This window comes from Leptidea sinapis, chromosome 3 (assembly GCF_905404315.1).
Source record: "Leptidea sinapis chromosome 3, ilLepSina1.1, whole genome shotgun sequence".
Classification (NCBI taxonomy): Eukaryota; Metazoa; Arthropoda; class Insecta; order Lepidoptera; family Pieridae; genus Leptidea; species Leptidea sinapis.
In genome coordinates, this window is record NC_066267.1 from 3,893,948 (window position 1) to 3,910,276 (window position 16,329).

Consider the following 16,329-nt stretch of genomic DNA (forward strand, 5'->3'; position numbering starts at 1 on the left):
AAGATAAATCCAGGCAAAAATAAATGTATGGAAGTTTTAAATAAAGAACCTATTCTTCAAAATAGGACTTGGATGCAACTTAACACGTATGTTAACAATATTTATAAGAAAAAGTAAATATATTTTAATGAAGATTTTGTGTGATACAACAAGTTCTTCTAAATATTAATAGTAATTGTATTGAGCTCATGTGATTGATAACAAATGTTTTTTTCGACATGTCATCCAAACTCAACGATATAATGCGATAAGATCATTTTTTGCCTTTCAATTATCACTTTAATTAATGTATGTATCCATACTACTTAAACACTATAATAACAATTAGAAATTGTCCTTATATACAACTATATCTAGTATTGGTAGGACTCTTGCGAGGGCCAGTCTGAGGAATGGCCTGGCCAGACCTTTGTCAGTTAATCAACGGCCAAGCAGTAGCTAATCAACGCTGATGTTCCGGGTTGAAGGGCATTGTTTGCGGAGTCATATAACGGGGCTTCAAGACATTTAAATCTTATATCTCAGGGTACTGAGTGCGATACAATATCACTGTATGATATACTGTATGATATTGAGCTGCTGGCATGCATGCAGCTGGGCACGAAGCTTAACATGGGGTAAGCGACAAGCTCGTGTCGTCAGCAAATTTCCTTACCATATATACAGGGTGTCCCAAAGTTATGGGACATGAAGGGAAAGTACCTACCTTAAATATCGAAGATAGGCTATTTTACTGAAAGAAGACTTTATGTTATATTATAAAAGTTAGTACTTCTGCATTCAAAAATTTTCTAAAAATTACTTGCCTCGTCTGGGAACGAACTCTCGAACCGACTTAAATGTTAAAAAAACACACTCTTATGATGCCAATCGAAAGAATGGCCAAAAACTAATAACTCTTCTTAAGTAACATAGTATTTTAAGAGAAAGTAGTCAATAAAGTGGGTATTATTTGTAAATTAATTAATTACATGCTCAAGAAGAGTTATTAGTTTTTGGCCATTCTTTCGATTGGCATTATAAAAGTAGGGGTGTTTTTTTTTTGCATTTCAGTCGGTTCCATTCCCAGACGAGGCAAGTATTTTTTGGAAAATCATTGAATGCAGAAGTATTAACTTTTAAAAATAACATAAAGTCTTCTTTCAGTAAAATAGCCTATCTTCGATATTTAAGGTACTTTCCCTTCATGTCCCATAACTTTGGGACACCCTGTATATCATACCTATAAACAAAAAACTTCATAAATAAAGAAAAGTTAATGATTAGGTGGTATTGCAATACTTTAGGTATGTCCAGTAGGAGGACTTGCTGCCTTCTGATTGGCCCATTTGAATCGGATCAACAACTATCGGAGTGGATTTGTATATTGGATCAACATTTCGGTTGCGTTTCCTAAACTTCAACGGAGTAAATTGTTGATCCGGCCGGAACCACATTTGTATGAAAAATATTATATTGGATCAACAAAAAACACCCGGATCAACATAGGTTTTCGGATCAACAAAGTGCTTGCGATATAGCACGCATGATCAACAATTGCACGGATTGATATAACTATATATATATATATATATATAATCAGAATCTCGGAAACGGCTCCAACGATTTTCATAAAAGTTAGTATACATGGGATTTCGGAGGCGATAAATCGATCTAGGATCGATCGTTTCAAAACATCTAGAAAAACATTAGAATACAAGGGTAAATTTCGCCACTATATACAAGACTGTAATAGCTCAGATGGGACATTTAATTGGGTGAAGCAGAAGACCTCGGTTTGAATACAGATGTCCTGTTGGTTTTTTTTTATTCAAGTTTTGTACATTCTCTAAAATCCGAGCAAGGCACAATCGTCCGGATATTTAAGATTTCACTGTTTACCGCATTTAAAATTTCGAGTCCATTGTATTGAATGGGAAATAGTCGTTACGGAATTACAAAAGTCTTCAACACGAAAGGTATAAGTAATTGTTGTTTTCTACGTATAAAATTTGAAGTAATTAAATTTTTAGAAATTTTTACCAATATGAAAACAACATGCTAAAATATAACATATTTAAACATAGTACTAATTTGTTGTACTTCTCCTTACGGTATAAAAGTATGATAAGTATGGAAAGTCTAACTGCTAAGTGCGAGACTTACAAAAGAGTTACAACAAATAGGTTTTTTTAAAGCAAATGAAAATAATTTGTTTGTAAAAAATCATTTGTTTAAAATAAATTTATACCATATTTGTAAGGAGAACAAATACAAAAAAAATGTACCTTATTTTTTTTATATGGATGTGGAGCCTGATATTAGGTGATTACTGCCACCCACGTTCTCTTGCAATACCAGAGGAATCACAGGAGCGTTGGAGGCCTTTTAAAAAGGTGTTTTTTAAGGTACCCATGTCGTATTGTCATGGACATACCGTATGTTCAAGGTCATTCCACGTATTCAAGAAAATTCCATTTTATTTCTAACGCGGTCATTTGGACGGCTAGGGGTTATCACCAGGTGACCCGTACGCTCGTTTGTCCTCCTATTCCATAAAAAAAACATAACATAACATAATATATGCAAATTGTAACATTATATTTTTTAGTGCAATTAAGTATGTTCGTTCATCCAATACATTTTTTTTTATTTATTTATCGAAATACATATTTTACAAAATGTGAGCAAATAAGATACATTGTAAAAACCACAGAGGTTTGTCCTCAATGCATTAAATAATTAGGAGGAAGTTGTAATCAGGAAACATTATTTCGTAGTGACAACAGAGAACTTTTAGTAAATTTCACCTATATCCTAAATTCACTTATCAGTGACACATTTTATGTGAGTTTCGCTCACCCCACTCAATTAGCCAATAATTAACGATAACAAAACCATAAATACAAAATGGAAAGCGTTTCCCTTTCAGAATTTGATCCATTAAGCGTTATCTTATCAAACGCAAGCTAATTTCTAGTGTAAATACGGGCAATGCCTACATATATGTAAATAGCATTTAGAAAAACATTTCAATTGCAGTGCATCGTCATGATTAAGTATTTGTGTTTTTTGTTAGTTAGTTATGTTTTCTGTAACGGAGATTTGGATTGTGAGTAATTTTTACCTTTTTTTAAATTAAATTTCATATCCCATATTATCAAATATTGTCTATCAATAAGGTTTTCATTAATTAAGATTCACTTAATAATTTGGCTTTTTGGCTCAAATCAAAAATAGCAGGCATATTTAGCGACGAAAAGAAAATATAGATATGACTACGTAGGTATAAAAAGTAATAATAATCATGAATAACTTTGCAATATACCTTTTGTTATTAGATATTGCCATATTGTATAAATTAAAAAATTAAAAAAAATATATAAAATCCTAGTGGACCCGACAGACGTTGTCCTGTACACACGTCTTAAATTTGAAAAATCAGTCCAGCCGTTAGGAGGACTACACTAACATACACATGAGCTGAAATTATATTATATGGATGGAATTGAGAATCTAAACCAATCTCAAATTCAAAGGAACAAACAAAAAATCATCAAAATCAGTCCAGCCGTTTAGGATGTAGTTCAATTGTGAATCTAAACCATTCTCGAATCCATCTGAAGTCACATACCAATCTCGAATTCAATGGAACACACAAAAAAATGATCAAAATCGGTCCAGCCTTAAGAGGCTAAGGGAGGAAAATCAATTGTGAATCTAAACCATTCTCGAATCCACTTGAAGACACACATCATTAAAATCGGTCCAGCCATTTAGGAGGAGTTCAGTAACAACAGACGCACAAAAGAAATATATATATTAAGATTGTCATGCAATCTTTGCATATCTGTTATTGCAGTGGCTGTTTATCATAGTAATTCTTAAAGATATCATCTGGAGCAAAGGCAAGAAATTCTTCAATGATGCCTAAAATGCCTCTCGGGCATTTAATTTTTTTGTCAAACTTATCCAATTACTGAAAGAAGGAAAACTTTTAAGGCACATGGTCTAGTTAATATGGTGGATTATGGAGAGCTTCCAACCCCAGGTATATTGGAGGCCATATGTTGTGCAGTAATGGATTCTGCATTGTCGGGCAAAAGCGGTACAACTGGTTACAGATCTGCGAGCTTCTCCGTTATTGTGTACAATTCTTCACAGCACATTTCTGCAGTAGTGATTATCCCATCTGCGAAGAAGCTATGCTGACCATACCTACATTTGACCACTATACTGACCATTATTTCCTCATCATAATAATATCAGCCTGAAGACGTCCAATGTCCTCATCCAACCTATTTCGGTCATCCAGACCAGATCATAGGTCACAGCGTCTTCCGGTACGTGGTCGCCAGTCGAGAACTTTTCTGCCCCTACGGCCATCTGTCCGTCGTGCTATTTGCCCTTCCTACTGGCACTTCAGTTTCGCAATCATTTGGGATAAGCTAGTGACTTTGGTTCTCCTACGGTTAGACTCTTCATTTGTGATTTGATCTCGCAAGGAAATTCCGAGCATACCCTCTGCATTGATTTCTGAGCGATTATTTTTATATTACAATATTATGATTACCATAAGTTAAGTGGTCTGAAAAAAAGACCATTGTATGACTAGTGGTAATCTTTTGCTCAGGGCTAGATCGAATAAGTAGTGCGATTTTGCATGGATGGTCTTTGGACATGGAGCTATTCCCACAATTAGGCGCTTCTTATTGTCAAACAATAGGTATTCTTCACTTTCCTACGCAAGAAGCAATTCGGTCTGAATCATTCTATGGACTTTTTGTCGCGCGTTATTTTATTAAATTCGCGAGGATTCCTTAAGTTTTTTTAAAGCTAACGGGGCAAGTAGCTATTAGTTCTTCCATAGAATGAGTATCTTCAGCTTCTATAATCGTCTTTGATTAGTCATTGTCAACCAGAGTTTTCGGACGAACAACAACAAATTCTTTAGCACCTTTTATAGCTACTCAATAACAGTTTATGCATTTTTTAATGTTTGATCCACCACTGCTGAAGCCTTTGAAAATAATAAAAAGTGAAAAAACTTTTCCACTTCCCGACCTCAGATCACCTGTAATTTATTTTAACTTTAATTTTTGTTATATTCGCTTCCTTTTCCGATGGGTTTCATTCTTCTATTATTTTTTTTGGTTTCAAAATTATCAACTCTGGTAACTGATATTTTATGTTATTTACTTTATAAGGACCAATAAACAGTAACACAATAATAATATTTAACTATATAATAGCATTTAAACCTTAATTAATTGTGAAACCAACTACATTAGCCACAGATAAATTATATGAGAGAGAGATAAACACGTACATCTTTATAAAAAATAAAATTTATGTGCTTAGTAACAATTAAAATAGAAAAGACAAAAAAAAGACCATAATAATAAATATTATTGTTTATAACATAAGTATCGGTTAGAAGCTTTCATTTACTATATCTATTTAAATTAAATTATACTCTAACATAAAGTTGAATAACTAATTTAAACTTTTCAATCTTACTAAGTGGTTATCTTTTAATCATACTACTTATTTCATACATACATCAATAACTTCTACTCTAAAAGAGGAAGCACGATTACTGAAAATATCTATGTGTGTAAAGTACTCATTATAATTTTTAAGGAGTCTAAATAACGGTGCACGGAAACCAGCGTTTGTGGAGCATCTATTATTTGCAAATAAGTATTTCTTTCTTATAGCACGCACATGTGTGCGGACCGGCACTAAATAGCGTATTTTATTAATAAGATCAATACAATCGTAGCGATTGTGACAAATGTCATATAATAGCATCACTTCAAGATAAATTCTTCTAGATTTTAGATCCAAAATGCAATACTTTCTTAACAGTTCATCATAAGAGACGTGACTGTTATGGCATATAACGTCGCATAGATTTACTTCGGAATAATTAATGCCCTCTGTATTAATCATGACTATTTTAAAGTCAGGCGTTAGAGTTGATGGTTCAAAAACTGATTGAAAGAATTGCGAAAATAAGATACATACATCGGTAGGAGATTCAGCTGTACTGAATTTGGAATACCAGCTGATTTTTTTTTATTCGAAACGTAGATCCAGAAGCGATAATACAATTACGCAATATTGCTTGAAATCGTTGTTTAATGTTAAGTATAAGCATATGAATTTATTTTTAATGTACACTACGAGATATATATAATTTTGTAGTAATGAATAATATAATGAAATTAATATGAGTAGAGAACTCGAAGAATAGATTTGAATAAAGTTGTTTTTTTTTGTTTTTGTAAACAGATTTTGTATGATATTGGTTGTAAATGAATTTTCAATTATTAAATGAAGTGATGCGATTACATTATATAGGTTATTTATGTATTTTTTGATTATATGTAAACGGTCAGATAATTTGAAAATGAGATGGTTTTTTTTAGACTCCTTTACATAAAAGTAAAGTAAAGTATTCACTTATACATGACAACACAAAACATTATATACATAGTAAAATTAACAAATTTAAAAATACGGCGTCTTGAAAAGGACACCCACTCATCATTTTTTGGAATTGAAATAAGGATCACCCCAATTCCAACACTGATTTTCAGTAGGTACCTAGCAAGTCGACCTGTTGACAGCAGCTGTAGACAACACGATTCCTTTATTTATAGGTCTTAAAAGATATATCCTACTAATACAATATAATTAATAATTAACATAGTACTATTATTTTGTGAGTTTGTTGACGTCGCTATTATTCTTGATAACCAGGACAGGTGACACATCAGTTTTACGAACGAGAATAGTTCCGTGCTTACACCAAACATGTTTGTATTCGTGCTTCTTAGCAATTTCCCTGCATATGCGAAATAATTGCTTATTTTTTAGAGTCAGATGTTCATTTATAAAGATTTTTTATCGTGTACCCATAATAGACAGATCCTCTGTGGTACTAAGCAAAAGACTGATTTAGAAAAAAGGAATTCCATGCATTAAAATTAAAATAACGAAAGTACTTCATAGTAACAAACATATTTCTATTCGAAACGGGCAGTCATTTCATCGATCAGCCTTAGAATCATTAAATATTTGGTCGTTTTGCAATGGCATATATATTCTTATAAAAGGATTATGTTTGCAATCAAATACACACAGAACCGAGAAAGAATGTTGATTCTTTGACCGTTCGCAAGCAACAGTGCTTACAAAACATATTTTATTTGTGGATTTTCAAGAGAGTATTCGTATTTATATAGTCTGACTGGGAACACGTACATAAGTATTTTGCTAACATAGCTATGTTGGATCAAACGCGCATGCAAGCCAAATAATGGAATTTCCGTGTTGCTTGAGGGATTGATTTCGTACAGTTTTTCTTCGTAATTTTATTCCTCTTTGCCTGCCAGCTTTACTCGAGGCGAGGGTTTCCTGATTTATTAATATGAATTTGGTTCGTAAATATGTAAGAAATTCTGAGTGAGAAAATTAGCGGTGAAGAAAGAGTTTTGGATTTTCAGCTTCTGTCAGTAAATCTAGTAAGTAAAATTAGTTAATGTTCTAAAATTTCTAAATCTAGCATATAATATATTGAAACGCGAATACTTAATTATAATTTTATTAATACTTTAAAAAATATTTTATTTAAATGTGTCACAACCGCATTAATGAAAGAAAATACTATAATTAACTAAAGAAAAGTATAGAAAAAAAGTGATAAGAAAATGGAAAATGTATCATAATATTATAGTTAGCTAAAAATAGTAAAGTAGGTACAATAACATTTTATGGACATTCTGTAGTTATTGTATTGAGAATTATTTTGATAACCTTCATATTATCTTGCTGTCTGCCCTTAATATCCCTGAATGATATTTTGTTGGTATGGTTACTAGAATTTCAGCACTATAACACCTTATTATTGCTAAAATAATCTCAACACGCAAACACAATTTATCTAAGTAGCTTGTGTCCGTATTTTAGTCTGCGGTGAACTCCATATTGGGTCTAGAGAGGAAATTTATGAGAACAATTATTATTTTCATTTTTTAAATAATTTAATTAAACAATTTTTAAATATAAGATTTAATTTTGCAGAAATCCATAATTATCCAAATATTGGAATTTTTATTGAGTGTAAATTCCACCAAGTTTTGTCTTTCATCAATTCAATACGAATTTCTACTACACGAGGCATCCTCAGGAGATAATGCCTCGCCAAATTCTGGCACGAGATTCAAATTTTAGGATTAGGATAAAAATACATTTTTTAAATGTTACACTTTCACTTTATCTCGGCAATGAATATCTGAAGTGTGAGTATCATTACTCGTGCAGCAGGTCACGTTAGCGATAAAAAGTTAAGATAAATCAGTCACAAGTGTAACCTGCAATGTGCACGAACCCCTAAACTGCCTAATATGAAGTCCTGGTACATGTTGCTAGGATGACATATGATTTCAACCTCTATGAAGGACACTACTATCGACCGCTACCATATTTATGTTCTCCTGGTGTCTGTTGTATGTTGTGTGCATTATATCAGAATGTTATAGGTATACTCGCATCACACATATGACAATCTCTTCTACAACGATCACCTGGTACGAAAACACTGTATAATGCTTCCTATCTCATTGTCTCCCAGGTTCAATCGTATGAATGTATGTGTCTGTTTACTGTCGCGCTTTTTCATTTCATCGACTCTCAAATCACAACGAATGCTGAAGAAGTTTTCTGCAAAAATTATCTTTTGTTATCATCACGTCATAGGTATTTTCAGGTTGGAAAGAATAAATTAATTCGAAAGCATCCATGTTATGAGACGTCAAGAACATAAGGCTACGCACGATCCAGCTTCAATTCCATGCAACTCCAAAGCTCCCCATTGGGGAATGTCATTACATACAATTTTTATCAACTTGCTGACGACAAACAATATGAATGAACATTGATTACAAAATTTCATAACAAAATTTAAAATATTCTTTGTTAATAATGAAATTCGTAGAATTTATATCATTACAAAAAATCCCTGTTCTAGTATACACTCCAAAGCCTTTAGACCTAAACAATCTTCCTTATAAAGAGGTTATGATTTATTATTATTTCAGCCAACGCTCAAGTCTATAATGAGTTGCCTTGTCTTCTCGCTAATGGAGTTTGCACCAAAGGTTCTTGTCCATCAAAAACTCTAGAGGGCTTTTGTCCTACACAACAATCAAGCGAGGTAGAATGCTGCGGTAAGTAAGATTATTCAACTAAGAATTTTGTTTATACACGTTTATCAGAATACTGCACAACTTTATTTATCATTAGAAAAATTTGCATTGAGGTAACTGCAAATGTTAGTATCTGCATATTTTTTTGTAATATTTTCAATGTAAATATTATTTTGATGAATCAAAATGATACGTAAAGTGGTCATACCAACTTTTTTATAGAATTAAATTAATCAAAATCCATAAAATTCAGCTTCTTATATTCTAAAAGATTCATTATGTATTCAGACAATTAGATCATTTTATAGCTACCGTGAGGCAGGGACCACGCGATTTTATGCAACGGTAAACTGTCATATTTATTTATGCAACTGTTGTGTAATAAGGGGTATTAAAACACGAATGTGCTTCGCATCGTGTGATAATAGTATCAAATGGGTGTTTTAAAACCTAATTATCAGCAGTTGCATATAAGACTTTATCCACACCCACAATATGAATCCTCTATAAAAGATTCCGAAACAGTTAGCTTACTGCTAACAATTAAAAAGCCAGTCCTAGTAACTATTACATCAACCAAACGAATATTGTAATGAAAATGTTGAACTGAATTTCATTACAACACTCATTTGGATGATATAATGGTTATTAGGACATTGGGTGTTTTAATGTTGGCAATAAGCTAACTATTTTAGAATCTTTAATAGAAGGTTTAAAACATGGGTTAAAAATTATTATAAAATTGCTTTCAAGTTACACACGAGCAACTCAAGGATTTTCTACACATAGGACACGCTTTCCTTCTACGTTACAATTTCCACCAGAGTAAAACTGATCCAAGACTCTTAGAAAAAGATTAATCAACTACAAAATGTATCAAAACAGTGCAAGCTTAAACTAAAGCCTTATTTATATTACAGTGTCTTTATCAGCAAATCCGTGCCACAATCATCAAGGCGCATGTCTGCCCAAGGAATACAACTGTCCAACAATATTGACATTCAACGATGCCGATGATTGCGCAGATGATGAAAAATGCTGTATATTAGTTCACTGAATAAAATATAATCATTATTTTCAATATTGTTGTATATAATATATCATAAGTAAGTAAGTACTATGCCAATTTATTAAACCTCACAACATTAGCAGTGTACAAATTAAAACATAAAATGAATGAAAGATTTACGTGTCAACTAGGAACATGTATGGCGTATTAAAATATGAAGAAGTATGGAGTCAGAAATTTTTGAATATTGTTTATTATTCACCTCACCCAATTATTGATGGTATTTCGATCGAGTTTATTGGGTTTGAATCATAAAACACACTATCGGCATTTCACAGAGATAGAGACCTCAGAATATAATATTATGTAAGTCATTTCTATCTCTCTAAAATTCTTCGTTCGAATTAATGATATTAATCTACATAGATCAAATCATCATCTTCAGACGACCCATATAGCCCAGTTGTTAGTGATCCTGCCAACTGACCTAGATGTTGAATACCGGTAGGTTCAAACATTTATATGATGAATATAGATGTTTGTTTCCGGGTCGTGGATGTTTATAAGTATTTATGTATGTAAATTGTGCAAGACAAGCATGAATTGCTAAAAAAATATTGTTAATTTAAATCGAAAATTAAAGCATTTGAATCGAGTGGACGTGGGCGGTGCGCGGCTCAAGCGATAGGTAGTTTAGTTGACCGGTTTCAAGTAATACCGCGGGGGGCATTCAAGAGATCGACCACGGAGGACGGACGTATTTCGTTGTATCGCTAATCGCTTGCGCTGCTCATAGACCACAGCCTCATCGTACAAAGGAACATAATATAATGTATTAAATATATTGTTGTCTTCTACCCATAGTACAGGCTATACCTAGTTTGGGGCAAGATAATTGGTGTAAAAGTGTGTTAATATTATTACTATTATCTGAATCTGAACCCACTAGAGACCAGCCTAGAATAAATCCTAGCTTTATTACTTGAAAATAGCTTCTATAATTTTCCAAATAGTATTATGCTCCCTACAAAACTCATAATTTCAAGCTGCATGTTTTGTTAAGACCATAATATTTTATTATGCTTTACAGAAATTAATTCAAATTTGGAATGCTTCACTGAACATTTGAAACAATGCTCGTATTAAAATAACAATTATTAGTATCTCAAAGTGTAAAGGCTTTGTTTTGCGGTTGCTGAGCGGTGCGAGGTTTGCGGTGTAGTTGTGATTCACATTACAATGACGGCCATCAACACTGCAAGTTAGTGAACAGAGCGGGCTTTTTCATATAAAAAAACCATTATTCAATTATGACCAAAAATATAGAACCTAATATAGTTATACAGTCTGGAATATGTAAATTAAAACTGTAGTTGAATTCTTTATCAAACACTATTGAAATTCAGTATAAACTCATAACGATCGGTATGATTTTATTTTTTTATGGATGTGCAGGAAAAACGAGAGTTAGGCTGCATTTAGTGCTCGACTGATGATCAGCGCTGACATCGGTTGAGCGTAGCTATAACTATGAACAGATACGAGCGCGTTCAGTCCAGCACTGGTGAAAAGCTACGCGCGTAGAGCTACGTAGCGCTGACGAGAATTTCGATGCAGCTCGTTGGTCCTACGTACATCGGTCTGCTAACGCGTTATGCCGATAAATTAGTGCGTTCATTAAGACTCTGATCGAGCGACCGATCGTACGCGCATGTGTAACAACGTCATCAAAAATCGTAAACAAAAAATCCTGTTCCGACATGTTCGAATATCTTATATAAATTTCTTCTGCAAATTGACGCTCTATAATAAGGTAAATATATAATTTCCGTCTTTTATTCTGTGAACGTTTGCGTAAGTAGTACACAAACGTATTAAAGATAACATACTAAAGATTTTTAAAATGGATTAATTTTTTTTTTCGCAATAATAATTGTACATGCACAATCAAGTTTGCTGTCAGCTGAGCACTACATGCACTACATGGTTAGCGTATGGTACGCGCTACGCTCGACCGACGTCAGCACTGACCGTCGGTCGAGCGCTAAATGCAGCCTAAGGGTCATCTGATGTTAAACCATCACCACCACCTACACTCATTAAAAGAATCACAGGAGCGTTGTTGACATTTTAGTAAGTTAAAGGTGTATCGTGCGAAGATGGAATTTGGAGGCAAGAATCAAGGCAATCAGCGCTTCGAGAGACTCCCCGTTATGAATGCAATACAAATTACTTAACAATGCGATGCCTAAATGCAATACAAAGTGATCGAGCCGTTCATAGAGCTTTGGATCCCCAACAATTTGAAAGGGTCTGCGTCTCAGTTGTTTTAAACTGATACTGGTGTAAACCAGATATATAGATGAGAGCGATACTCCATATGTAGCTAGACTGGCGCTTGGTAGATCAATAGAATAAAGGGCCAGCTGAAGTATTTCTCTATTATCCTGTGAAACACTTACGTCCCGCGCGTCTGCAACCTATTACATGCTGAGCTGTTTTGGCGCCAAGCCCGGCGGGGCCACTTTAGATGCTGTAGCCACTTGTGTTTACAATAGTCGATATAACGCGGTTTATGTTACGGCTTTCTAGATTTTAATTTCAAACAAGCTTGATTATTGTAAATAAAAAACGTGATTTATGATAGATTCGGTGTGTGATATCGCCGCTCTTTCAGAGTTGTACGAGAAATTGTGACTTGAAAATAAAGTCAGTTTGGCTTTGCTCTCCAAAGAAATACGCAAAATAAAAATGAGTCATTAACATGTCCCGCGGTGTACAGGGAAAGTGTTGCGTGCTCATTGTTCTATGCGGGCGTTCAGAGGAACACATCATTATACAAAATGAATATTGTGCCTCTCATTACGGTACAGTTTGTTACTATTCCGTAATGAATGGCCAGGAAACCTTTAATGGACTTTATTCAAAGCTGTAATGTAGATTAATATGTTTTTTATCAAGCGTGATCGGTAATTATAAGTCGTTTAAACCAAAACGAATTTTATGTTTTTTATCCACATGCTGCCCTACTGAACTGCCTTCGGAAACAATAAAGCATGATTTTTTAAAAGCCAATCTTTTTATCAGAGTTCTGTGAGCTTATGTGAGGAATGTGAGTCATCATTTAAGCCGGAGGACTTCCACTACTGGACAAACTTCTCCCCCATAGATCTCCATGACGATCGGTCCTGTGCTGCCCTGATCCAACCTATTCCGACGATCATGATAAGATCATCGGTCCCCACCTTGCGTGGGGCTTGCCAGCACTACGTCTTCTGGTACTTCAGTTTAGCAATCATCTGGGCTATGTCAGTGTCTTTGGTTCTCCTACGGATCTCCTCAATTCTGATTCGATCTCACAGAAACTACGATCATAGCCTTCTCCGTTGCCCTGTGAGCGATCACGTGAGCAGAATGTATACAATGTTAATATATAATAAAGAAGTAAGATTTAGGGTAATCGTTAACGCCAAAAATTTAAAACAATTCGCATAATATCAACTATTAACAACTAACGAATTCTTGTTTATAAAACCGTCACAAATAAAAATATATAAAAACACATCAGTGACACCGTGCGTAATATGAAAACCAATATGACGCATAAAAGGAAAACATATCATTTACACATAAAACAAATTTCAAATTGAATCCCCATTTTCATTTCTGTTACTTTTATTGAAGCTTCTGAATTGCGTATTCTAAAAATGAATACGTGAGTATTCCGTCATCGCAAGCACACATTAGGACAGGAGCAATTGAAAGGGACTTCTGAATAAGCAATTTGGGACGAGTATTGAAGTCCTTTTACGAATTGCTATAAGTACTTAAATAACGTTTAATTTATGAGTTTATTTAGAGCTTAAGATTAATGATATAAACATAAGAATATTGCGAATAGAATAATAAAAAAGTCTATTTGTATCTTGTCTTTTATTTAAGGTTGAGATCTATAACAAACTTAGAATTTACTTATATTAAACTTAGCTGAGTTTAAGCTGAGCGTAATCTTTGATAACGTTTTTACCAGTGGTAGGCTCTTTTGCACAGGATTCCGGTCTAAAGGGCGCCGTGACTAGTGAAATTGCTGGGCAAACGACATTTAACATCCTAGGTTTCAAGGAGACGAGCACAATTGAGGTTCCTATCAGTATTTTTGTAGAATCCTGGGCGATATATCATTGTAATGGGCAGGGCGTATCAATCACCATCAGATGAACGTCCTGCTCGTCTCGTCCCTTATTGTAATAAAAAAAACCTCAGATGCCATCTGAAATTATGCTGAGCTAAGGCAGCCCAATGCAAAAGCCAAGTTTATCACACTCAGCTAAGTTATACGTGAGTAAAGTCTGAGCAAAGTCTTAGTTCTCTATAGATCTCAGCCTTAGAGTGTGGATTAGTGGTGGCAAACGTGACTACTCGTGATGAAGTGAGAAATACTTTTCCCAATTGTGCACCATCATCATCAGCCGAAAGACGTCCACCGCTGGACAAAGGCCTCCCCCAAAGATTTCGACGACGATTGATCCTGCGCTGCTCTAACGCATTCCAGCGATTTTGTCCAGATCGTTGGTCCATCTTGGGGGGCCTACCAACACTGCGTCTTCCAGTACGTGGTCGCCATTCGAGGACTTTACTGCCCCAACGGCTGTCCGTAGAAATATGTGCCATTTCAGTTTCTCTATCATTTGGGCTATGTCAGTGACTTTAGTTTTTACGGATATCCTCATTTCAACCCTCTCCATTGCCCTCTGAGCGACCATGAGCTTTTCCATCACGCCCATAGTAAGCGACCACATCTGCGTACCGTAAGTCATCATTATCAACACACACTGGTTGAAAACCTTTGTCTTCAGACACTGTGGTATTTGGGCATATTAGGTGGAAATGGATATTGGATACTGCATTACAAGCTATTAAAAGATACTTTGGCGATAACTGATTTAAATAAAAACTCCGATCTTATTTGAGTTGGGTGTATTTCAATCATATTGAACACAGAGGCTACACATTTATATTACACACATCAAAAAAGTCTAAGCGAAATGCATTATATCACAAATTTACCATTTATATTAATTAATTTCTAAGTCTTTATTCACACAAAATGCATAGGTATGTAAACTTTTTTGTTATTGATGACATACTGGCTGGTTGTAAAAAAAAATTCGATTAAGTTTTGTTCTTTTCACAAAATTAAAAAAGGGAATTTGTTTGAATTTAAGTGCGTTTTTATTCACACAAAATGCATAGGTATGTAAACTTTTTTGTTATTGATGACATACTGGCTGGTTGTAAAAAAAAATTCGATTAAGTTTTGTTCTTTTCACAAAATTAAAAAAGGAATTTGTTTGAATTTAAGTGCGTTTTTATTGCTACGTCTACATCTAGTCATGATTTTAGAATTTTATAAACCCTTTAAATAAAGTTAGCGACAAAATAGGGTCTATTTTGATGTGTGTATTTATATTTATTAATAATTATTATTAATTAATTGATTTCACTTTAAAATATGATTTCACAGCAACTGGTGGCCGGAGTCAACTTTTAAGCAAATAATACCTTTAGCAGGTGTCTTCGCTCTTATATTGCAGCAGTGTGGTTTCGAATTCATTTGTACATTTTTTATTTAGCTTTCTAATGTCGACAACGGTGTTGCAATTCCTCCGGTGTAACAAGAGTGTAACAGTCACGGACCATCTGGTTACCAGTATGTACAATTCCCTCGTTAAACCTTCTCTATAATGCAATATAATAATCAGGGGCGTGAATATAGTGCAGGCAATAGGCATAGACATATAGGCAGTGCCTAACTCGTTAAAAACGTTAAATATAGCATAGTGTTAAAGTTATAGTTTATTTTGGTTCCGTTATTCTATAAAAACTTTTATTGATCACTAACTCATAAAATTTTACCTTATGCTAAATACTAAATATCTACCGTAGGAAGTGTCCAGATTGCATATTCGATATACAACTTCAATATTTAGACCTCAAAACTTAGTTTTGTCGGACTAAAGCGCAACTACGACTAGTAAGATCTACAGTGTCTACCTTGCTAGAAAACGTATGCACGCCCCTGATGATAATTACATAAACATTGAGTGTGCGGGTGAGCACAAGTAT

General features: G+C 34.1%; 1 long non-coding RNA gene across 1 annotated transcript; it reads left to right on the forward strand.

Moving 5' to 3' along the window:
- The first annotated feature begins 2,958 nt into the window (after positions 1–2,958).
- Positions 2,959–11,308, forward strand: LOC126979493 (uncharacterized). The gene is made up of 4 exons (XR_007732819.1): positions 2,959–3,091; positions 9,087–9,215; positions 10,115–10,300; positions 11,294–11,308. It is a non-coding gene; the product is annotated as an uncharacterized LOC126979493 (long non-coding RNA).
- The last annotated feature ends 5,021 nt before the right edge of the window (positions 11,309–16,329 follow it).